The 27,285-nt window shown below is 43.6% G+C and overlaps 1 protein-coding gene across 1 annotated transcript in view; it reads right to left on the bottom strand.

The window, feature by feature from the left end:
• Positions 1–27,285, bottom strand: part of HPCAL1 (hippocalcin like 1) — a 184,821-nt gene that overhangs the window by 16,844 nt on the left and 140,692 nt on the right. The window lies entirely within an intron of this gene.

The following is a 27,285-nucleotide window of genomic DNA, read 5'->3' as shown; positions in this document are numbered from 1 at the left end:
TCTGCAGAATTCCAGCGTGCTGATAGGCGGATTTATACAAAATGATGAGGTCAGTTCTGTCACAATAGTTTAAATGATTGATATGTAAACTTTTCTTCTTGTATTATAGCCCAGCAGGACATTGTTCTAAAAAAGTGTGGTGCAGTTTCCACCGTCTTTAGTTGGGTAAGTTTATTTGTTTACATGGCTACACTCAAAGTGGTCCTTTAAACAAAATGATATAGCAAGGCCACCAAATATATGCGTAACAAAAAAAAACAAACAAAAACGTTTTTTTAAAATGTATATGTACATTACACTAATATATCAGCCTCTAGTCCAACCATGGACTTCTAATCATATATTTTATATCCTCCTCAAGCTTGTAGCCTGTGTCATCCTTGACTCTGAACTGTTTTTTGTTACCCACATTCAATATGTATTCAAATCATTACACATACAGTCAGGTGCATAAATATTGGGACATTGACAGAATTTTCATATTTTAGCCTCTATTCACCACCACAATGGCTTTGAAATGAAACAAACAAGATGTGCTTTAACTGCAGACTTTGATTTAATTTGAGGGTAATTACATCCAAATTAGGTGAACGGTGTAGGAATTACAACGGTTTCTATATGTGCCTCCCACATTTTAAGGGGCCAAAAGTAATGGGACAAACTAAACAATCCTAAATCTAACTTTCACTTTTTAATACTTTGTTGCAAATCGTTTGCAGGCAATTACAGCCTGAAGTCTGGAACGCATAGACATCACCAGACGCTGGGTTTCAATCCTGGTGATGCTCTGCCAGGCCTCTACTTCCTACTTGTTCTTGGGGCATTTTCCCTTCAGTTTTGTCTTCATCAAGTGAAATGCATGCTCAATCGGATTCAGGTCAGGGGATTGACTTGGCCATTGCATAACATTCCACTTTTTAGCCTTAAAAAACTCTTTGGTTGCTTTTGCAGTATGCTTTGGGTCATTGTCCATCTGCACTGTGAAGCGCCGTCCAATGAGTTCTGAAGCATTTGACTGAATATGAGCATATAATATTGCCCAAAACACTTCAGAATTCATTCTGCTGCTTTTGTCAGCAGTCACATCATCGATAAATACAAGGGAACCAGTTCCATTGGCAGCCACACATGCCCACGCCATGATACTACCACCACCATGCTTCAATGATGAGGTGGTATGTTTTGGATCATGAGCAGTTCCTTTCCTTCTCCATACTCTTCTCTTCCCATCACTCTGGTACAAGTTGATATTTGTCTCATCTGTCCATAGGATGTTGTTCCAGAACTGTAATGGCTTTTTTAGATGTTGTTTGGGAAACTCTAATCTGGTCTTCCTGTTTTTGTGGCTCACCAATGGTTTACATCTTGTGGTGAACCCTCTATATTCACTCTTGTGAAGTCTTCTATTGATTGTTGACTTGGCCAAATCAAGAACACTCCAGGAGGTAGGTGTATATTTGTCAAACTGTTGTGAAGGGGTTTTTCTTCACCAGGGAAATAATTCTTCTGTCATCCACCACAGTTGTTTTCCATGGTCTACCGGGTCTTTTGGTGTTGCTGAGCTCTCCAGTGCGTTCTTTCTTTTTAAGAATGTTCCAAACAGTTGATTTGGCCACACCTAATGTTTTTGCTATCTCTCTGATGGGTTTGTTTTGATTTTTCAGCCTAATGATGGCTTGCTTTTAGTGACAGCTCTTTGGATCTCATATTGAGAGTCGACAGCAACTGATTGCAAATGTCACACCTAGAATCAACTCCAGACCTTTTACTTGCTTAATTGATAATGAAATAACGAGGGAATTACCCACACCTGTCCATGAAATAGCTTTTGAGTTGATAGTCCCATTACTTTTGGCCCCTTAAAAAGTGGGAGGCACATATAGAAACCGTTGTAATTCCTACACCGTTCACCTGATTTGGATGTAATTACCCTCAAATTAAATCTGAAAGTCTGCAGTTAAAGCACATCTTGTTTGTTTCATTTCAAAGCCATTGTGGTGGTGAATAGAGGCCAAAATATGAAAATTCTGTCAATGTCCCATATTTATGCACCTGACTGTACATCTGAGAAACAGTATATAGCCATATCTCAGACAAGACACTGCAAAAACATTAATTCATCCACTCCTTATCTCCCACATTCACTGCTGCAATAGTCTTCCATTGTTCCATTTATGAAGCCACTGCTTCATAAATAGAGACCTACGTAAGTTTCCTTGCAAAACATTATTCTGTTCTGCTTGGTAAGATCCTACACTGGCTGCCTGAATGGTATCAAATACAATTTAAAACACTTTTACTAACATACAAAGCTATTAAACTAAAAGGACAAAAAAGGGTGCTCTCACTGCAACAATATCCAACAAGGGAGCGGCTGCTAACCTAGGGGTCCACCAACACCAAAGCAACAATGCTCTAGTAAACAAGGAGGAATTTGTAGCGTCAAAAACTCCTAGCAGATATAACAATCAGGAGTATATTGCCTGAGAATACAAGAATAAACTCCAATCCACAGTTAAATAATTTTTTTTTTATAACAGTTTCTTATATAGCGCAGTATATTCCGTTGCGCTTTACAATTGTAAACATTAATAGAACAAAACTGGGTAATAACAGACAGATGTATAAGTAGGAAGGCCCTGCTCGCAAACTTACAATCTATAGGGAAATAGGCATTGATACACAAGGATAGGTTCTATATATTGCATTTTGGTCCATCCAGAATGTACAGTTTCTTGGTGGGCTGCATGATCCAGTCACACCGGAATGTCGGCCAAATGTCATGAGGATGTGAGAGAGACAATGTGTGAGGTTGTGTGTGGACTGTGAAAGGGGATGTAATTAGATATGGAAGCTATGAAGGTTATGTGAGCGGTTCTGGAATCTGATAAGCTTGCCTGAAGAGGTGAGTTTTCAGGGAATGCTTGAAGGATTGGAGTCTAGAGGAAAGTCTTATTGTGCGTGGTAAGGCATTTCGGGTGCAGCCCTGTAACCGTGAGTGGGAGCAAGTAATGCGTGGGGATGAGAGACGCAGATATTGTGCTGAACGGAGAGGTCGGGTAGGGAGATATTTTGAGATGAGTGAAGAGATGTATGTTGGTGTGGTTTGGTTAATAGCCTTATGTGTAAGTAAAAGTATTTTGTATTGAATACGGCAGAAAACCGGCAACCAATGGAGGGACTGGCAGAGTGGGGCAGCAGACTATGAACGTTTGGCAAGAAAGATAAGCCTTGCAGCTGCATTCATAATTGATTGTAATGGCTATAGCTTGTTTTTGGGAAGACCAGTAAGGAGGCTTTTGCAATAGTCAATGCGGGAAATAATAAGTGCATAGATTTTGCAGTGTGTGCATGGATTTTGCAGTGTCTTGTGTGAGATATGGTCGAATTTTGGACATGTTTTTTTATATGTATGTAACATGATTTTGAGACAGATTGAATGTGGGGAACAAAGGACAGTTCAGAGTCAAGGATGACACCAAGGCAGCGAGCTTGTGGGGCAGGGTGGATTGTCAAGTTATCAACAGTGATAGAGAGATCAGGTTGGTAGCTGTTATTGGCCAGTGGAAATATAATTAATTCTGTTTTAGAAATATTAAGTTTCAGGTGGCAAGATGACATCCAAGATGAAATTGAAGAAAGACATTCAGTGATACGGACCAATACAGATGGTGATAAATCTCGGGAAGATAAGTAGATTTGAGTATCATCCGCATACAGATGACATTGAAATCCAAAAGAGCGGATTAGTTTGCCAAGAGAGGAGGTATAGATTGAGAATAACAGGGGACCTAAGACAGAGCCTTGCGGTACTCCAACTGATAGAGGTAGCGAAGAGGAGGCAGAATCAGAAAAACAAACAGTAAAAGAGCGATCAGATAGGTAGGAAGAGAACCAAAAAAGAGCAGTGTCCTTAAAACCTAGGGATTGTAGTGTTTGTATGAGAAGAGAGTGGTCAACAGTGTCAAAAGCAGCAGAGAGATTTAGAAGAATTAGGAGTAATGGCCTTTAGCCTTGGCAGTGACCAGATCATTTACTACCTTAGTCAGTGATGTCTTTGTGGAGTGTTGGGAATGAAAGCCGGACTGAAGTGGGTCTAATAAGTTGTGCGAGTTAAGAAAGTGTGTAGGGCTAGTGTAGACAAGTCTCTCAAGTAGCTTGGAGGGGCATGGGAGCTGGGAGATAGCATGGTAATTTGAGAGAGTGTTAGGGTCAGAATTTAGTTTTTTCAGAATAGGAGTAATCAGAGCATGCATGAACAGTGATATAAAGTTGCCAGTAGAGAGAGATTACAGATTTTAGTTAGGGTTGGAATAAGCACAGGAGACAGAGCTTTACTGATTTGTGAGGGTATAGGATCTAGAGGAGGTAATAGAGTAGGAGGATGAGAAGAGTGTAGATACTTCATCTTCGTTTGTGAGATCAAATGAAGAGAATGTGCCAGAGGGTTCAGATAGTGAATTGAGCAGGTCACTAGCTGAGGAAGAGCATACCATTTAATTTCGGATCTCATCAATTTTGTCCTTAAAATAGGAAGCAAGATCTTGCGCACAGATAGTAGCAGGTGGTTTGGGTGAGGGAGAGGTAAGAAGCAGTTTAAATGTATTAAAAAGTCGCTTGTGGTTAGAGGCTTGAGCAAAGATTAGAGATTGGAAATGTGATTTTTTGGCAGTGTCTAGAGCAGTACGATAAGAGTGGTAGATAGCCTTATCTGTGAGGAAGTCACATGGAGTACAAGACTTTCGCCACCGACGTTCAACTTTACGTGAGAGTTTTTGTAGATGCCTTGTTAAATTAGAATGCCTTAAGTTAGAATGCCACGGTTGACGTCTAACTCTACGTGGTGTGTGATGGGTAGCTGGATCTTCTTCATCGAGGGCTTCTTCTAGAATCTGGTGTAGGTGTGATGCAGCAGTCTCAGGGGAAGTGAATGTAGAAATTGTTGAGAGTTGTTGTTGTAGACAGGTAGATAGTTGTTGAAAGTTAATAGCATTCATATTAAAAGTTAATAGCATTAATAATAATATACATTTATTAAACAAAAAAACATTATTTTAACAAACAATATTTAATATAAAATTAAAATAATAGTTCTACATATATCAATTTGTAACAGCTAGCAGTGAAAAATTACTACAGTAAACTTATAGCGAAACTTCCAAATAAGTTCACACTACACCAACTACATAACAGATTATGATCTCTTATAATATCTGCCAACTTGACCCCTCTGCTATGCACAAGATCTGTCTCTCTCTCTCTCTCTCTCTCTCTCTCATCCACACATTACCTGCTCCGATTCACAAAATTTTTTGGGCTGCACCCTCTCTGTGGAAACGCTCTCTTTGGCCGATATACAATTCGCTGCAAAATATTTTTGGACGCAAAAAACTTTTTTTCTTCTTCCAATTTTGGTCTTTTTTGCCAATTGTTTTTTCATGCTATCCAATTAAACCCTGTATTTTGCTCCCGAAAACGCATAGGACCTGCGAAATGTCGCAGGCTTATGTATTTTCACTGCCGTGATCGGGAGAAGAACGGCTTCTCATCACGGATTTGGTTTCTCCTGCCTGAGGTAGGTGAAACAAAATCCCAGATAAGTGCCGGCATCGTGGCTAATTGGATATCCCAGTTCGAGGTAATTAGCCGCGGTAATTTACCGCAGCTAATTGGATACCGGCCTTTGCCTCCTAACATACATCTTTAGGCAACATAATCAGAACCTCTATAACCTACTCTATCCAAGTAACCACCTCTACACAGTTCACACAAGATTACATAGATTTTCTTTCTATACTCATCCCGCTGACCAACTCGGCTGTGTGACTGGATTATATAGCCCACCAAGCAATTTTTACCCTTGCTATTTGGCCAGATCAATATGTGGCACTTAACCTAATACATTTAAAATCCTGTTGTCCTATAGACTGCAAGCTTGGCTGTAGACTCAGTAGGAAGATGCATTCTTCTATAACAGGGGTGGGGAACCTTTTTTCTGGTGAGGGCCATTTTGATAGATAGATATATATATATATATATAAACATTATTCGCCACGCCCCCTCTGCGCGACTTCAAACAGGGCAGGGGCCACAATCGCCGGTGATTACAGCAATGCATAGAGCATCCTGAGGATGCTCCGGGGAGCTTGTAAGGCAGCGGTGTGACAGTCTGAAGCGTCCTAAGGACACACCAGGCGGCACTGCTGCATGGATTCTGGCTACAGTGTGACATTCTAGGCACCCTGCTAGCTAGATGAGGCTAGCAGAAAAAGCTCCAAGTGCCAGACCAAATGATTCCGAGGGCCTTATAAGACCCCTGGGCCTGAGGTTCCCCATCACCGCTCAATAATGCCCATTACATTTAATGTAAACCTCGCTATTATGTGGAAGACTTGCATTTGTGGGAGAATGAACCAACTAGCCGTGCTCATCATATTGCTTAAATACATAACAAGAACTTCCCATATTTCAACCAAATGTGTTACATAAGCAAAAAAAAAAAAAAAAAAACTGTAACTTTAATTCAAATAATGAAGCTAAAATAAATGCCAGTGCACGGCTGCCGCTGATTTATACATGCTTTATATAAAGGGATAAAGAATGATGCCTCATGTGCACAGCCTAACAGCAGCAATGCACGATAATACACTATTTTATGTCCTGGCAGAATGTTTCCTATGTTTTGCCTGCACACAGCTATGTGAATGTGCAGGGTATAATGGTTACTTTGTTTATACAGCTACACTTACTTAACTGCTAATCATAACTTGTAAAACAGCAATTTATCTACCCAGGGAGCCACCAGGACAGGACAGTCCTCTATACTTTCAGCCATTGCACACGATAAAGTTCTCATTGCTGTATTGCATTCTACTTAAATGTACTACTCAGAGATGGACATAAAATAAAGTCCCTGGTAGGTGTCTGTCTGTTGTTTCGGGCTAATCCTGAGATCCACTGGACGGATTTTGATGCAGTTTTCCATATTCTATAGAGCATGTGTGGAGGAAGGGTTAGGTGTATGACACATTACTGTACGACAAAAGGGAGCCAAGCGGTGACTATTTTAGTGAAGCAAGTCCATGAATAAACTGACGTCTGAGCGCTTTCTTGGCTTACGCTGCCTAAACTGCTAAAGACGTATCGCAACGATGGGCTTTATTTTATACCATGTACAGATTTATACATATTATCCAGTTTCTCCAGAATAACTGATGTAAGCCCTGTTTACCGGTCAGATTTTCCCCCTTTCCTATTTCACTTATGTGAAAAATGTATCTTTATTTCCAATCCCCAGTAAGACTCTGCTTTGGCATGACAATACATAAAGCCCAGGGACAGGCAGATAACGTGGCTGGAGTTGACCTACTGTAAGTGGAGACTGTTTTGCTCATGGATAACTTTGCGTGGCCCTTTTGCGTGTCACGTAAAAACGAAATCTTTTCAGGTTGACGTCAAGAGTAAAAAAGACAAATGTCATCTACAAAGCAATCTTATAAGACCTCGGTTAAAAAAGACTATCGCTGTAAATTCAAAATTGCTCCTGTGTGATGCCGGGGCGGGTCTCTAGTTAGTAATATTTTACATATTTAAATGTGTTTCACTATTAGGTGTACAAAGAGAAGATCGAATCTCTCTCTGTATATAAAGCTGAACACAATGGCATCACTTTAGTATATAATGAGTTAGCAGGAGTTCTGTTACTTCCTATACTTACCCATCCCATACCGCCTCAGGATGAACTCAAAGACACACCTGATAAATCACCCAATAACAACATCACAACATAATCCACAACCAAATATGAATAATAGTATAAAAGGAAAAAGGGAAGCACAGGTCACATACAGAGAGAAAGCCTCTGTGCTTACTGCATCATGTGCCATGTGACTGTGGTAGCCATGACAATGTACAGAATTATCATTATAACCATCCTGAAGACACAAAATACCAAGAACTTTCTTACGGTCCTCCACAGTGATTTATTTTAATAAAATGAACCTTATTTGTTGTAATGAAAGTGCTGCTGTAAGCGGCCTTTTTAACTTACAGAACAGAAATCAGTATAGCTTCCAAAAATCACTTTGAGTTTCAGAAATCTCTGCAGAACAGTGAACCCGACAAAAAGTTCAAACCTAGGCAAAAACCTAATCCTGGTCAAACTATACCACTATGCCAAATGGTACAAAACTCTGACCGTGCATAAAAGGACAAACAGATGCATGCGCACACACACACTGTATCATACACATATCTATATCATATATCTATATCTATTAGATGTGCATGAATATGTTTAAATCAGACAAATTGCCGCAATGGATTTATAGAGGAAACCTCTCCTCTCAGATAACGGTTCTATTACAAGAAGAGTATATGTCTCATCTGCAAGCTTCAACTTTAGTTTGGTTAATTTTTTTTTTTTTTTTTTAATAATAGAAAAAAAATGAATAAAGCTATTGTTGAGACATCTAATTAATGAAAGTACTAAAACAATACGTTAATATAAAGTATGAAAGGATTTGTGTATATACAATCCTAGCTCAGAATGTCAGGAAATATTGGCTCTGCACATACAGTACATCTGCTGATCCTCGTGGCCCATTTCTAATGCCTGCTAAATACTTCCAAAAGCCATTAGAAGCCTCATCAGTAGGAAAGTCCCCCCCCCAAAGGCACACTCGCTGGGAGGTTTGTGGACATGATAGCGTTAGGTGGCTGCAGAATTTATTGGTGAGCAAAGATTAGTGTTTTGCCAATTGCTGCTCATAAATTGTACTGTTCCCGCAACCGTCCATAATATAACATGGTTTGAAAATAATTAGCATTTCACTACACTTCATCATCCTCATTATTATTTCATGGCTGGATTGATATCAAATGTGCTCGGCTGTGCTCTGTGTCTCGTCTTTGTGGACGACCTTCTGTCACTTTACAACTAAATGCATAAATCAAAACTAAAAAAAACTTCCCTCCCTCAAACATGTATTTTGGTTGCAGCGATTTGGTAGGGTTATCCCGAGGACCTGCACTGCATATTTATATGGGTACAGCTAATCAGAGGTGATGGGGAAATTGGCAAGATAGAAAAGCCCCACCTCTTTCCAGTTATGGCATGGGCATATGAACCAGGCATTGACACTCAGGACTCCTACTGATCCAAAGACATGCTATGCTAACCAATGATGGTATTTCTATGCATTCAGTAGCTGGGCCACGCATGCTGACAGCCAGGTTGGGTTAGGAATTGTGCCTCATTAGTAAGGTGTTCTAGACCAGTGATTCCCAACCTCGGTCCTCAAAACACACTAACAGTCCTGGTTTTGGTGATGGTTTAATCAAAATAACAGGTACTAATTAAGTTGCCTGTGCTCAAGTATGGCTATCCTTAAAACCTGGACTGTTAGTGTGCCTTGAGGACCGTGGTTGGGAACCCCTGTTCTAGACTAAAACTATATCAGCTACACACTGCCATTCATACAGAGGTGTCCACACTGACCTATCCTCAAATCGCATCCCATTTGTAGCGCCATAGATCATGGGACTAAGCCACGGCTTGCGGTCCACCACACAATTTGACGCCAAATATGCATCATAGCCGCCTCTCTTGTGCGACTAAAGTATAATGCACGATTACTCTGGACACTGATGCAAAGCGACAATCATTTTAAAAGGCAAAACAAAGTTTTAAAAATGCAGGAAGACTCGCAGGAGTTCCTGCAGGGGCTGCAAGTAGCACCCTATAACATAAACCCCAGGGTCTCTTTAATTCATTTTGAACCCTGCTTGTTGCACTTTATTTAAAACATTATTGGACCTATAAAATATAAAGCAGTTCCTAGAAGGTAATTTGGGGGGAATTCAAATAGCCGCTGTAATTTACAGCGTGCTAATTGATCCCCAGGGCTATTCGATTAGCCCTGAAGGCAACCAGCAGGCTGCACTTATAGGAGATTCTTTTTCAGGGTCTGATAAGACCAGAAATGAAATCCCAGTTAGCTAGCCAGTTAAAGGGTGAAGCGAGACACAGCGCATATATCCATGAACTTATCACGGATTCTATCTGATAACACGTTGATATAGCGGGCTTTATCAAGCCACTTGAGTGAAAAAGGGACTCTAATTGAATAGCCCCAGGCCTTAAAGCCCGAGGAGATTGCCCCTTTTTCACCCCCGTTAACTAAACAGGGCTAATTGAATTGGGTCCGTTGTGTATTCATTCCAATAATTCACAGCAATAAATTAGTCATGAATGAAAGAGCTGGTCTACACCAATTCCAAGAAAATACCCCATGCTCTGTAATTAGACTGGGTGACGTTCAGCTCAGGAATTCCGCAGCCAGCGAATATCTATTACATACCTATTCTGTATCAAATATATGATACAATCTGACTTTAAAATAAAAGTGAGAAACCGTGGACAATCACATAAAACAAACTTGCTGGTGTTAGGAGTGAACACCATGCGTAAAAAAAACCCTTGGAACGATGTATTGTCCTGTGTAAAGGACACAAGCCTGTCCATACCAGCACAATGTCAGTCTCCAAAGTAGGGGCGGGCAATAAGGGGCCATCCAGCTGTTGTGGAACTACACATCCCAGCATACAATGCCACAGTTTTAATATCAGGGCATGCTAAAACTGTGACAAGGCATGCTGGTATGCGTGGTTCCACAATAGCTAGAGGGCTGCTTTTAGCCCACCCCTGCGCCACAGACTAGAAACAGTCATATAATGAGAATGGCCGACCACAAAGTTTGAAGATTACAGAAATTGTAGTTTGCATATCCCACTACTTCAGGACGACGCCAGTTATTTCACTAGATTTCCTCCCTTACCAATTTAATTACATATTGCTGTGAATCCCACCAGAGGAGAGGAGACTCAGGTAAGATCAGTTTGGTTTTTCACTACTTAGCCAAGATGCACAGTGTCTAACGAAGGTCAAGTGTTCGCCAGGGACCACCGCAAGGAGATTGTGGCCCATAAACTAAGTAGCGTTATGACCATTTAATAGGGTGCATAACACCAGGATACAGATGTGTCCACATACATGTCACGCCACACAACGTGAGAGCTCTGTGTGAGACTGTAGCGCCGAGCATCTTTTCGTGCAACTTTTTACCTTCAAATGTGTCTTGTTCGTATAGTGATGCAAATAGTTAGCACAAGTGGCTTCTGCTGATTAAAATGATATGCAGCATGCCTATGTTCTGCGTGCAACTGCGGGTGTGTCTGCATGTGAAATGCTACGTTACAGTGTTACAGCCGCTGACACTGTAACGTAGCGTTTAGCATGCAGTTACACCCGCAGACGCTCACAGAACATAGGCATGCTGCATATCATTTTAATCAGCAGAAGCCATTTGTGCTAACTATTTGCATCGCTATACGAACAAGACACATTTGAAGGTAAAAAGTTGCACGAAAAGACGCCACTAGGAGTACTGTTTAGCGCACAAGGCGGCTAGATCTATGTGGACACATCTGTAGAACAATGAACAGGAATTCAGGTCAGAGAGGCAGGGTCCAGAAACAGGCAGGTAGTCAGCACACTGAATAGTCGGGTCACAGTCTGGGTTCGATGCAGGTGGCAGAGAGGAGAATAAATGGGTTATGGTTCAAGTTCGGGGCAAGCAGCAGACAGAGGAATAACCGGGACACGAGTGGAGGTCAGAAGGTATCAATAACGTAGGAACAGGCTGGATTAGTAACAAATAATCAGGAGACAGAATAGCAGCAGGTTCAGCACAATCCAGGCAGTAGGGCAATAATTACCACCAGCACTGATGGGGAGATGTAGCAAACTTTCAAGAGAGATATAAGGGGTCTATGTACTAAGCCTTGGAGACAGATACAGTGGATGGAGCTAAAGTACCAACCAATCATCCGTTTGTACTTTACATCAGTCAAATGATCTCTCTCCAAGGCTTAGCACAATAGCGGAGAAGTTGCCCATACCAACCAATCAGCTTGCAGCTAGCATTTATCTAGCAGTGTCTATAAAATTACATTTCGAAGCTTATTTGTTGCTTTGGGCAACTTCTCCAGCTGCTCTCTCTTGAAGATTTGATACATCTTTACCTGACTGTGTTGACTTCTTGCCTTAAATACCCACAGTCTGCAGCGGATTGGCTGTGACCAGGAAGTGGGCGCATAGTATAGACATTCAGGAGATACAAGATTAACAGAACAGAAAGTAAACTGAACAGGAGCTGCTGTAGCTCAACTGGTAGAACCACCAGACTTAAGACCAGAAGGTCCCGGGAACAAGTTCCAAAGGAGCACATTCGGAATCGTGGCACTAAGTTTCTAACACATATGCAACATATACTAAACTGTCCATATGTGACTGCTCATCGAACTTCATCGTAAAGGGGATCGTAATTAGTTTTAGGAAATCTTATAGTATTAACAGGAGAACTGTTAGCTATCCAGCCTTAGGTGGCCCTCTCCTGATTGTGGTGGACTCTCCCACCATCCAGGACATTTCCCTGACTGCTGAGAATGTTGGGAGGTATGTCCTCCTCACTGCTGTTCAGCGGAAGTGATGAGCTGTTTGCACATACCTGCCACTAGCGCATGCAACAATTAAGGGTGTATCTGGTGGGGGGAATCAGAGGAGTTGGGGGCAACCTAGCGCTTTGAAGGCACTAGACAGGTCATCTGTTCACAACACTGTTCATGGTAGAGAACATCCTCAAGCCAGTCAGATAACTGGGATGTTCACTGTAGTACAGAGTATTTCTAGAACAAGTGTGCCTATCTTATGGCAGCCTCTCCAATTGTGTGATTGTGTTATGCAGAACAAGCTGCCTGCGAGTGGAAGGCAACACACAGACAGTGGAAGGAACATGGTACCTAGAACACAGTGGTAATACTAATCTGTGTACTCACAGTGAGTACACCCATTATAATCCATCTTATTTGGCTTTTCAACTGATCACAAACAGCAGCTGACACCAAACTGAACTAGTTTCTATGTGGTTACTTCAAACTTGATTAGCCAGAAGCTCACAATTCTACCACAAGATCTAAGTTAACATCCCTAAAATAATAGTTCAATTTAATGTCACTTCACCATAATCACAGATTATGCGATTGAGCCAGATGTGTAAGGGAGATTAAGATATCAGTTGGTCATCAAAACTATATAAAAGATCTCTCAAGCACAGGTTTGCATTAACATTGACAAAAGGTAGTGACTAAGATTGGCCATACACGGGGCGATTTGAAAACAAACGACACCTCAGTACGTTTTCAAATTCAGCCCGATGCATCGAATGCTGCTGTGAATGGTAAATGATGCATCTTACAAGATGCTTCATTCACCTATTTAACAGCATGACGGATTGCGGATCTTAAGGTTTTTCCATAAGATCTATGATGCCGATGTACGACGGCGGGGACGAGCATCGCCGTCGTACAACATGCCAAGCCACACATGATATGCACAATTGATCGTTGCAATCGATCTAAATCGTGCACATCGTGTAAAAAATCTTACCGTGTATGGGCCACCTTACATGTGATCGGATGCTACATGTACAATCTGTATAGTTGATCCCATACAATATATCCTCACTCCTCTTACAGTTCTAAGGTTCAACACATACTGGGATAAGCACCCAATTTGGCTGGACAAGGAAGAGAAAAAATACAAAAATAGTCAAAATTGTCGCCCCTTACTGTATTATATATTTATATTTTTCTAACACTGGGCTAGACTGAGCCCTTTTGACAAATTCTATCTAAAATATATTAATTACAAATATGTCCTGGGGACATTAACATTTTTAGAAGTAAAACCAGCACTGAGGTCTTCCTGTATTTTTACTAAAATCACTTTAAGAGGACAAATAAGCCTAAATAAAGCAGAAGTAATTTATAGGCGCAATTACTTTTGAAGTGCTCAGCTGCAATCTAATTTTCAGAAAGGATGATACACTTCTCGTTCACATGAATTAGGGTCTGACTACTGGCATTTTATTCCCACATCCAATAGATTAGGAAGTTATCGTTACACATACAGCACATCAAAGGAGAACATTATATAAACTATACCCCTGATTATGCAAACAGTAATGAGCAGTCATACCACAGATAGATTTCATGAGCGAACCTTGAGGGGAAGCAATCGGGAGGCCGACTGCCTAAATACCGGCAGCCGGCTTTCCGACTTTCTTATCCCGGCAAGAGTGAAATGCCGGGCGTCTAGATGTAGACGCCCGCATTTCCCCGACGCCGGGAGACCGGCGCTAGGCATCCCGATCGTAGGGATGCCGGGCGCCGCGAGCGGACAGCCGAGGGGGGGGTTAGGTTTAGGGCTCCCGGGGGGGACTTAGGGTTAGGCACCCCCCCGGGAGGGTTAGGGATAGGCTAGGGGGAGGGAGGGTTAGGGTTAGGCACCCCCGGAGGGGGACTTAGGGTTAAGCTCCCCCCCCGGGGGACTTAGGTTTAGGCACTTAGTGGGGGGATTAGGGTTAGGCACCCCTAAGGAGGGTTAGGTTAGTCTATACTTACCTATCCACGATCGGGATTTCCAGCGCTGTCGGGCTTCTGCTGCTTCGAACTCTGCTCCTGTCGGGCTGCCGCTGACGGGAATCGTATTTCATACCCATTCCACCTTGAGATAGAATTTTCTCAAGCACTAAAATCAAGAGAACTATTCCCCATGTTTTATAACAATATTTTACCTTTAAAAAATATTATACATTATATATCCCCATGAAAAGTATGGTGTTCACTCCAATTATAGTTATTTCCGCTTCACTGTATGACTGATGAAAAATAGGGGTCTCTCTGCCCATATAACTGTACACAAATTCACTACTATTGCCACCATGGCTCCATACTCTGCCAAATCATCTTTTTGTATACAAGAGATAAAAGTATTCTAATACAAATATACATACAAAATAAGAACAACCATTCTCCAGCTTGAAAATATGAAGAAAACTTTATCAAAAATGAGGAAACAAGGGACAGCCCCAATATTCTGCATCTAATACTTCACTTTAGGTGCTTAGAAATCTGGGCCTATCTGTAAGCACTAAATTGTCATGGACCAACTTTTCCAAATTAGGGTGCATGAGAAGGGGGCATGATTAGGTCGCACAGAGGCACGGTCATACCCTCAGGTGATGTTGCCAGAGTGAAGAAAACTTAAGCAGCCCCCTTCCCACAGAAAAAGCAGTGACCTTTTGCACCTGTCAGCCATTTATAGAAAGAGAAATTATGTGAAATAATATTTACAGTGTACATTTGCATGAGCTGATAGGTATGCACAAAAATGTCAATCCTGCTTAATTTTATACCAAGGTACCATCAGCTCAATATGTATATATAAATATAATTTCTTAATTATAATAAGAACAGCAGTAGGCTGTAAATCATATTTGGTGAACTCTGTACTAGGCAGGGAAGTATGAGCCTAGATAGGATGTAGTCAAATTATTGACAAAAGAGTGGCAGCGTGATGTGGAACCCAGCACCCCAACATGTAACATTCAACACAATGCTTCATCCCGATTAGCAGCTGACACTGGCTTTACCGGGAACCATGCCATTGTTTGACAGCTCCGCAGCAGCACAGTGACAGCAGAGCTCGGCATGTTCCCCGTGCTCACTGCATGCTCCCACATGCCATGCTGCTTGAAGGAGGGGTCCCCATTGCTAAGGCTCCTGCCCCATAAGGATGGTCTTGGTTGAAAAGTGCCCAACTTTGAACCCCTCCAGGTATTCCCATGTGGGGCCCTGCCTGGCACTCTGCATGCTGCTGCCAGCTGTGCAGCCCTGGGAAATACGCGGCTGTATTGCAGCAGGCAACCCTGAGGAGACGGTGGGCTGCCCTGTTGAGATCGCCAATCACAGTCTGGGTGGCCGTGGGCAGCCATCCGTGGCTGCGCTGAGCTCGTAGAACTCGGACTTGGATTGGACGTGGATTGCTCTCTTTCTGTAGTCGAGATGGCAGGGGGGGGGCTGGGGCTGAGAGGAGGTTGTCGCAGCAACCAAGGAGCCGTGCAGGTGGGCTGAGCCCAGCGGTTGCCAGGAGTTTCCAGCAGCCGTCGGCAGCTGCTCTGACACGGCAACATCTCACGCAGCCACGCCAGGCAAGTGGTTAAAATAAAGGCTCTCTTCCCCAATGCAGATTTATTTCTTCCAGCAAATCAGTGCTACATACACCCTCTGGGGCTTAGCGCTTGGTGTAACCCATAAATTGAATCTATGGGTTAACACGCATTGCCCACGGGTTTACGGCGCAGGCAAATTGACTAATAATTGAATAGCTCTGGGTGTTAAACGTGGAGCTTTACCCGCAGGTAATAGAATCTGCCCCAATAATGGAGACTGACAAATGTAATGGTTATTATTGTGCCTTTTTATAAAGGTAATGTCAATCATTTAAAAAACAAAAACATAAGCGGGAAAGAGTTGTATTGCTGAGATGTCTATGTAGTTCCATTCTGCAACCGTTCACCCTGTAAAAGCAGCAAAGTGACCAAACAACAGTATAAAAGGTACTATAACTGTTTTTAGGCAAATACTGTATAATCTGTTCAGTAGGTCATCGGTTATCTCCGTATCCCTTACAGGCCAGATGTCCTTTAACTGTCAACACAAAGCTTCTTTACGGCTTAGCCTTCCCATGCCCAAACTAATAGGAGGCTTCTCTTTACAACAGATAATTCAACAGGGGCTGAATTACACAATGGGAGAGCAGGAGGGAGAGAAACCAGAGCGATCATTAGCGCAAACACACTAACCTCACCTTGCTAGGGACGTGTGCGGCCGCCATTCACAGAAGACAGGCCCCATCGGTTAATGTACACTGCATAAAGTAATTACTGTCAACAGACTGTGCGCAGCATTAACCCGGAGCCAAGAATCAGGCAAATTACACAGAAATTATTGTCTCGCAGACTTTCTACATTAAAAGCATTATTTGCAGGCACGGGGATGGGAAGCAGATAGGAGACATCTGTCTCATGCTCTCACGTGAGGGGATGAAATTGCAGTGAATTTCCATATATAATTATTATTTGCGTCAGAAGGATTTTTTTTTGGGCGATTTCTCATTTTCATATGCAGTAAACAATACAAAAAGGATTTAAAAAAAGGGAAATTCACTTTTTGATAAAGCCTGCTAAGTTAAGTAGCAATCCATAGCTCTTCCCAGTCTCTTTACCCATCCAGTGATTGTGTGTGTACAGCGCTGTGGAACATGTTGGTGCTTTATCAATTATCACACTAATTTGCTCTAAATTTACGGACCTCCAGCACATGATGAGTCAGTGTGGGCCAGGAGGATTGCATCCAACTGCATTCTACAGAAGTGGATCAACAGGTACCTCTGCTGCTGAGTGTGCATGTAAATCGGGATTAGATTTGCAAATAAAACCATTTGAGATGTATATCCATCAAAGGACTATATGGGGATGGAGAATCACCGCACATTGTTTGGTGGACATAAAAAGGTGTTCAGGAAAGATTGCGCAGGATGTAAGTAAATGAGACAAACAAACGCTGTCAATGTACCAGCTGTGACTTACACCACCTAAAGCTTCCCATCCACTAGGCGATTAAACCTAGCGATTGAGCGATAACAACCGTCGTTATCGCTCAATAGCTTGGTAATCGCCCGCAAATCGGGCAGTAAAATGTTAAAAACGATCATCACCCGAACATGACGGTCAACCTGACGACCGCCGTCAGGTTGCCATGTTCGGGGATGATTGATCTGCATACACTGAACGTCTGAACGTTCAGTGTATGCAATTCACCCCTAGGGGGACGACGGCACGATCATGATGTCAGAATCGTGCCGTTGTCCCCGCATCTCGTACTGGATGGGCAGCTTTAGACATCTGCAGGTGGATAAAACAGGCCATACATTATGTAATAGAACTGCTAAATAAAAGGTTTGCTATTTTGAAGGACTTCTTGATTAAAAAAAATAGCTTTTAATTCCTCAGAAATAATTTGGTCAAAAGTTATTGGCAACCACTTGGGCGCTGCTCCATCGTATTATATAGCAGCCACCAGCGGTTCACACACTGGACTCAGGGCCTGATTTAGCAAGGAACGCAGATGCTAATACGCACGCAATCGGTCGATGTTTGTGCTCTGCGCATGCATTGCGTTGCTCGAATTAGCAATTGCAATGGGAACTATGGTTGCTGAGGCTACGCAGATCCTGGAGCACAGTGATTGACAGGATTTACTTACACGTCCACATGCCTGTCCCCCATCATTTACACCTCCACATGCCTGTCCCCACATAATTTACACCTCCACATGCCTGTCCCCCATCATTTACACCTCCACATGCCTGTCCCCCATCATTTACACCTCCACATATGCCTGTCCCCCATCATTTACACCTCCACATATGCCTGTCCCCCATCATTTACACCTCCACATATGCCTGTCCCCCATCATTTACACCTCCACATATGCCTGTCCCCCATCATTTACACCTCCACATGCCTGTCCCCCATCATTTACACCTCCACATACCTATCCTACATCATTTACACCTCCACATACCTGTCCCCACATCATTTACACCTCCACGTACCTATCCTATATCATTTACACCTCCACATACCTGTCCCCACATCATTTACACCTCCACATGCCTGTCCACCATGATTTACACCTCCACATATGCCTGTCCCCCATCATTTACACCTCCACATATGCCTGTCCCCCATCATTTACACCTCCACATATGCCTGTCCCCCATCATTTACATCTCCACATGCCTGTCCCCCATCATTTACACCTCCACATACCTATCCTACATCATTTACACCTCCACATACCTGTCCCCACATCATTTACACCTCCACATGCCTGTCCACCATGATTTACACCTCCACATACCTGTCCCCCATCATTTACACCTCCACATACCTGTCCCCCATCATTTACACCTCCACATATGCCTGTCCCCACATCATTTACACCTCCACATACCTGTCCCCCATCATTTACACCTCCACATACCTGTCCCCCATCATTTACACCTCCACATATGCCTGTCCCCACATCATTTACACCTCCACATACCTGTCCCACATTATTTCCACATACCTGTCCCACATGATTTACACCTCCACATACCTGTACACCATCATTTATACCCAACTCGCACCTAATTGGATTAACCCCATAGTGTAATTAGAAGCCCATTTGACCCTAATTATTAAAAATAAAATTAAGAACATAGAAAATAAAAATATATTGAAATACTTCTGTCAAATAAAAAAAAAAAATGCTTTCTTCAAGTAAAGGATTGTTTCTTTCATAGTCTTCGGTAATCCCAGGAAGTGGAGTACAGAAATGTCAGTGGTACTTGTAGTGTCGCAATACTTTTAGTACATTCTTCCCCTTGCTTTGTGAGTCATCGCTGGTGGAGACGAATCTCACACCTGTCAACTGGTGATGCTTCTGCCATCACTAGTGACGATCCCTGATGTACAAGAGGCAGCCCTATCTCTAGAGAAGACATCTGTTTGCGCTGGAGATAGGCCTGTATACACTTGATTAAACAGACCTCTGCGTGCTTTTGGTCATGGCTTGCTGAGCAATAGAATTACTAATGAAGTGTATATTTACATTTTTCATTTTTTTTACATTTTTGCAACTGAAAATAAAATGACAAGATGTAAAGCCTCATAAGGTGTCAAAACTAGAATACCTGCTGGTGGAAGGAAGATAAATGCTTAAAAATGTATCTGAAAGGTCAATGATACAGCTGAAATTAATCCTTCAGGATCAAAACTCGTTCAACTGGGTATCAGCTGGCAGAGGAAGACGCTGTCCAGGAAGTCACATTAATGATGTAATTAATTTCTACTTTGACGGTAATGGTTGAGTGCTAACAAACATTTACATTCAATGTCTCAGAGGATTTACAACACTGGGATTTCAAGGGCAGGGGATTAAGAAGCTATGCACAGCCCTGTAAAGTGTATAACGATCCGGCAAGGCAGACCACGATGTAATGGAATGGGCTATGGTCATAATTAGAAAATCGCTTTGGAGAGAAATGCACATAACCGACACTAAACCAAAAGTGGAAAAACCAAGAGGCGGTTTCGGAGCCGTACGGTTTCTCATTTTCCTGGCTATTTTCTGAAAAGCCTGATTGTTCTGAAAAATAATCGCAGTTTAACAAGCTCCACAAAGGAAGTAGGAAAAGCAAGGTGTATTTTACGTGTGTTACCCTTGTGGTAGGATTCTGATAAAGGTTGCTAATTATTTTTGTACTCGTAGGGGCAAATTTCAATTTGAAGTGAAAAGTCTGAGGTTGGACTTTTCGCCATTATCGCTGTTTTAGGAGGGGATAAAGTATCGGGCGCATGCCCGCTTATCCCCGTATTCAATTAAGATCCAACGAAAACGGGACCCGGAAGAAAGGTATCGAAAAGTCCTATCAATTTTTGGGCAATCATCCTGTCACCCCCCTAAAGATGGTCTGACATGGGGGATCACTATGGGTACCCCCCCGATTTGGCCTGCTGAAGGTAATTGGGGTTTTGAAATAGCTGCGGCAGGTGCATAAATGAGCCTGTGATGAAGAATAGCACTTATCTTTTTTTTTTTTTTTTGCAAAAAATAACTACTTCAATCAAATTTGGGGTACATGAAATTAGGTGCAAGCATATTTTTAAGTTCCTAAAGTGATCTTTGAAAATTCTTCAAAAATCCACCTGCAGCTACCAGCCGCATTCTAGAAAACACCTGCCGCATACATGGGGACCCCGCCCGGATCGATTTAGCTCGTTTAGAAGTTTGTCCCTCAATATTCCCCCCTCCCCCAAATCAAAGTACCTTTTTTGGGGTGTCCTAAGGAACTTTTACAAATTTTTGACACAGATTACTTTAAGGGGACCTTACAAAGGCTGCAGGCTTTTTTTTTTTATCTGCACCCCAAAACCCCAATTCTGCACTTTTTTTTGCCATCTAAACTGTGGTGAAAACTTATCCCCATTTTTTAACAAAGGGCCTGATTCAGAGCCGCTCGTAAGCGGCCGCTCGTTCGCTCCGAGCGATGTTTGCCCAACTGCGCATGTGTACGGATCATAATACGCATGCGCGAACCAGTCAGTGCGGCCGAAAATCGTTTGTTCGCTAAATAGCGAATGCCTGCTATTTTGAGTGACAGAATGAGGCGTATGTGGGTGGTAACGGGAAGGTGCTTGAAAACGGGGAGTGGAGATCCGACCGCAGGCGTGCCTTAAAGGTCAAAACGGGCGTTTTAAGGGTGTACATAATTAATACAGCAGCGTCATTGACCACGTCACTGGGTTATTTTATAGCCCGAACTGCTCGCAAAATTGTGGTAGCAAAAACCAACCACAAGAATAGCGAGCAGTTCATAAGCTGGTCGATGTACTCGATTATTCTAATAAATAGCGGACATGACGTATGGTGCGAGCAGCCAGGGGGCGTATTTTTTCAAAAAACGACTGCAAGTTTTGTTCGCTCGTTCAGACCTAGAGGCGTGAACAGACCGCAAACAGCGAACGGTTAATTTGAATAGCCACCCCTATTTTCAGGACGAGGGAGCGCTAATTGCGTCCGGCTCTGAATCAGGCCCAAAGACTTTTCGCACCTGCGAAAAGACTTTGTAATTGAATATGGGGATAAGTGAAACAGGGGTGAAAATGACGTCATTGGCAATAAATTATCGCCGATAACCCGTTTTCGCAGGCTAATTGAATACGGCCCTTAATGGTGTTTATTCCAAACTTTAAAATATTACTTTGCAGCTTTAAAACGACTTATCAATACTGTATTCATAGTCTGTAGCGCTTCATTATTCATTACTTAGTTCTAGCTATCTTATTGGGGGATGGACCACTGTCATACTAACATTTCAGACGGAATTTGTACAGGGGGCGAGGCCATGGCATGAAGGGGGCGTGACCACATCTTCGGAGGCGTGGCTAGCACTCATGAAGCACTAAGCTGCTACTTGCACAGCTCCCCACCCAAACGTCCACTGCCTTGTGGCACCTGTTCAATGCTGCTTGCTCGGTTATGATAACCTTGCAGTATCGGACACAGTGGCCATCAAATTGGCACCATCATACTAGAAATCATGATAGTTAGGCAAGATGACTTCGTTGTGTTTGCGGAAACCACAAGATACTTGCTATATACAGTACAAGGGGCCAGATACAGCAGTGTGCACAATTGCAACTATGGGCCTGATTCAGAGATGGACGCTCTGAACTTGCGCTCACTCTGAATCAGGGAGTTTTTTTTTCTGTTTGGCCTCCTGGCCCCTCGCATAGCTGTGGGTGACCACATACAGCTATTGTGAGCAGCCAGGTTGATGGTCGCGATGGTCAAGACCATCGCGATCATCAGGCTTGCGACGAGACCCTTGTGGTAGGGACTCGTGGATGCAAGCCTCAGACAGCTTCTGGCTCTAATAGAGCCGGAAGTTCTCCCACTGACATCACTGGTGATGTCAGTGGGGCCGCCCCCAAACGGCAGGCGTTCCTTCGGGAACGCCTCCATTTGGCTGGCCACACCTCCTGCCCGCCTATCAAACGGGGCGAGCTGTCAATCACCATCGACAGCTCGCCCCCTTTGGTGCGAGACCCGGAGCGACGGAGCACCCGTCGATAGCCGGGTCTCACGCATGCGCACGACTGAGCTGGCTCAGTCATGCGCATGCCCAGTGGGCAAACATCGACCCGGTTGCGAGCGCTCAGCGCTTACGACCGGGTCTGAATCAGGCCCTATGTACGCAGATCAGCCGATTCTTCAGTACTGCGCATGCATCACACAGCGATTATGCACGCAGATAGGAATCCATCACAAAGTGACAGGCCGTGACCATTTGGGGGTAGCGATGGGGGAGTGGTTGCAGAAACGCAGGCTTGTGTCCCTTTGAACTAAATTAGCCACTGCGTGCAGCGAGACTTGCAATTTATGCGATGGGTCAGACCTGGTGTAATTGTGTTTGACGGGCCGATGTGCTTCGATGGTACCGATGTATACGCAGGACTGCGAGGTATTACAGATGTGAGAAAGCAGCGGTGGGCGTCTCTATGCTGGCTGAGCTGTGGCAGGCACTAGCATATTTTCACAGCTTCATTGGGCCTGATTCAGTATGGATCGCAAATTGCGTAATCGCCCACAATGTCTCTAGCTCCATATTAAAGACATTTGAAAGCTACCAGCAAAAAATAAAAAAGCAGCATGGCTTTTAACATGGAAACATTGAAGATTTGTAGCACTAGCACTTTTCTGTATAGTCTAATATTAAATTCACCATCAATTGAATCTTAGAAAAATCTTCCCATTTACTCAATATAATTATTGGGAAACACAAACATTCATCTGTACTTTATGATCTCCAAATATCAACACTCCTGTGGGGGTGTTCATATGTAAATCAATACAATTATGTTATTGCAGGATAAACTGTAGATTTCTTCTAGAGCTCCAGATTGCCAACAGCAGCTAACTAGCACAGCTTAGCACTTTTCAGTAGTCATGGTATAGTCAACATGATTTAATATAGTGCAATACTTAAGTGCTCAGTGTAATGGTTGACTGTTGAGATGGTCAGTCAATGGTTTACGGTTGAGATGGTTAGTCAATGCCGGAGACATTTAGGGCTCCATTTACTAACGAGTTTGAGCACTTTTCAAACTTGTTACATGTGTTACAGAGGAATCTGGTATTTATTAATGTAAATAGTGCTTTTTTTCAGCTTGCGTTTTTTTTAACAAACAGTATTTTGAACTTACCGCTCAGTGCCTTAGTTTGATTTCACCATCCTGGAGGTGCTGTTATCCAGTGCTGATGAGCGCTATTAGTCCCGGCTGGAGGCTGCAGTATCCGAGCCCTTGCCCACAATTCACTGCTGCAGCTCCGTTTCCACCCCTTCCCTTCAACTCTCCGCCCCCTTCATCCAACTCTCCGCCCCCTAGTGTCCGTCCCCTCTCTCCAGTGTTATCTTTTACGTGTCCCCCTTCCTCCCACCAGCAGCAGCCAGAGCCCCCTCCCTCCCCAGTGCACAGCAGACGGCACCCCCCCCTCCCCCTGGCAGACCTCCCCCCTTCTTCTCAATCATAGCAGCGGCAGCCAGCACCCCCCCCCCCCTTCCACATCAGCTGCAGACCTCCCACCTTCTTCCCTTCCTTCCACCCTAAGCTGCTCCTACCCTGTGAGCAGGGTTTAAAGTGGGCAGGAACGGGGTGGAACAGAGTTCCCTCACCTCTAATGGTAGGTGGAATTAGTTCCACCTGCACCAAGTCCCTGCACAGAAGTCCCACAGACAGAGAGCCACTCTACGAACTTTTATTTTTAGGTAATCCAACATTGTAATCTCAGCGGATGGCAGGAGTGCTAAAAAAACAAAAACCCAGCATCTAAAATGTATTTCACACCATCATAGCCCCAAAAGATTCTGGGGCCTAGGTGGCCCCCAGGCCCCCCGCCATTGACTTTGCAGTCTCCCATACACAATAGTATGTATGTAAAGAACAGGTTCCACACTTGTTTGGCCCGTCAGACTAGTGTGGCGGAATTCCATTTGTCATTTTATTTATAGTGGTGCACTGTGCTAAATTGTGACAGAGCAGACATGCATAGTGGTGTGCGCTGGACCGGACCTTCGAAGAGCAGCATTGCACAGCCACAACATTCTGCAATGCACACAAGGAGCGCTTTGTAATCTGCCTCTAGAGTAGGGGTGGGCAATAAGCGGCCCCCCAGCAGTTGAACTACACATCCCGGCATACCCTGCCACAGTTTTGCAATTTGGCCATGCTAAAACTGTTGCAAGGCATGCTGGGAATTGTAGTTCAGCAACAGCTGGAGGGCCGCTTATTGCCCACCCATGCTCTAGTGTGAGAGATATACTATAATTGGTAATGTTAATTGTATACATGGCACATGACGAAAATGGAGGGCAAATACTGACGTGCCGGATTTATGCCGCTCATCTGAAAGCGCAGTTTGTTTGTTCTGTGGCAACACTGACAGCCTGCAAAGGAAATTGCTGCCCACTGAACAGGCCCTGGCTAGGGCCAATGGTGAAGGGGATAGAGACATGGAATGCCGGGATTATGTGGCGTCGCAGCGGTGGTAATATGCAAAGGCCGGTTTCAGCCTCCCCCTTGTGTACTCATGTGCGCAGGACAGTGCAAGCCCTGAGACGCCCACATTCACTACCCGTGGACAAGCACCATCAGTGTTGCACCATCGCTTGTAACATCGACACTTACAGTGCCCTATGGCTGGCGCAGTGTCGCCTTCTGAAAAATCTCTAAACATGGCATCTGTGGCTCTGCATTTGAGAACGCAGCAGTGTTCGATGACACGCCCCTGACACCAGCTTTTTTTGCACTCACTTCAGGTCACCACCTAGGAACGCCAATGGCTTCCTGCCTCCAACTCAAATGAGAGCGATCGTATATGCAACAGTATCTGCATACACTCAGTGGTGCGCATGCTCCTTAGGGGTTTCCCAGACTTTTTGACAATCGCTCAACTGTGCAAACATCCACCCTGGGTCCACCTCTGAATCAGGCCCTCACTTACTCAGAATATATAAAAAAAACAAAAACCCCAAAAAACAAAAAACAATTTCTTGGAATTAGGGGCTCGATTCAGACCCGCTCGCTAGATGCGTATGATAATTTTGGCAAGGCAAGCGATCGCACGCCAAGACATTAACACGCCCACTATGTCTTGGTGTGAGATCGCTCTGTGTATGCAGACGCCCACCAGCCTGTCTTAAGACGCCCACTTGCGCACGTCATCTTCAGGATGTGTATGCAACCACCGGTACATCGAGAACTATTGGAAGCGAAGACAGCGCTTGTGGCTGACCATACCCTACCACAAGCACTGCGAGTGCTTCAGTGTGAAATACAAACAAGTGACGTGTACTATGACGCTGCCTCATAAGTATGCACTCCTCTGTAATGGCGTTAAGATGCTCAGGCACGCCTCTGTTCGCACCTACACTCCCCCGTTTCTAGTGGCCAGCCCGTCACCACCCACAAACGGCTTCTCCTGTCTATGAGCGGTGAGCGTACGCATCCCGATCGCTCACACTGGTTCACGTACAAGCATTGCGATGCGTACGCATGTGCAGAATGCAAACTATCGGCTGGCTGCGTGCGAACACAGTAGCGAGCGGGTCTGAATCGGGCCCTAGGTTCTAACCATAAAGTATTCTTTTTAAAAAGAATACTACCTGTGCCATACCACAAATGTATGGAGGGGGGGGAAGAGAGAAAATGAACAGAGAAACTACCAATCAATCAGCTCCTAACTGCCAATTTACAGGCTGTATTTGAAAAATGACAGTTAGGAACTGATTGGTTGGTGCTTTATCAGTCTCCAAGCTTTGATAAATATCCCCCTCGGTGTGGAAAGGGAGGTTTGAAGTTTTTGGAACACTAAGAAAAAGCAGATTCTAACACATTCTTTTACCAGGAGAGGGTCTTACATACAGGCTGGCTGGATGTGCTACATTTCCAGCAATGTTATCAGAAATATGGCTCCGACACAGAACACAGCAAAGACTTTGGCATCAGTACTTTGCCATCTTCTGTGCAACCACATATACTGGTTGGCTGGGGAAAGTCACAGATTGGAACACATGTACAAAATTGCACGTATGCCCCATTATTTGGTAAAAAATCGCCACTGCAAACTGTATTACCATGGTAGGGTGAGTCAGCCAGTGAATGAACATTTTCAGGTTTAATACAGTAATCTTAATTTTAATGCATACAATCTTAGATCTATCGACTGTTTTATTGATGTAAAGCTAGGTACACAGACTATTTTTTAAATAATTTGAGCGGAACGGCAAATCATTAAAATCTTCAGGTGTACACACTATGCGCCTCCACATAGTCGTCAGTCGCATCTTCAGCTCGCCCCTACATGCAGCTCAACCTGACAATCTAACGATTTCCAGCAAATCGTGCAGTATGTACGCACTACCAGACGACATGTTAACATTACATAGTTAAAGATCTAACCATGAAACGATGCAAGATATATCGTTTGGTCATGAAAGATTGCACAATGTGTATGCACTATATTGTTTGTCAGGGAGTTCAAGGGAAATCTGGATGACCATTGCATCGTTTGCTGATAAGCTGGGTACACTTAAGACTAAGGGCCTGATTCAGACCCGCTCGCAAGCGGGTCGATGGTGGGGTACTGCGCACGGGCGGCGTGCACAATGCGCGAACCCCGAAGCGAGTGAGAAATTCACTCGCTCGGGGC

Source organism: Taudactylus pleione, unplaced genomic scaffold, assembly GCF_031769625.1.
Source record: "Taudactylus pleione unplaced genomic scaffold, aTauple2 ptg000367l, whole genome shotgun sequence".
Lineage (NCBI taxonomy): Eukaryota > Metazoa > Chordata > Amphibia > Anura > Myobatrachidae > Taudactylus > Taudactylus pleione.
Note: the sequence above shows the minus strand (reverse complement) of the source record. Positions and strands in the feature narration are given on the sequence as shown.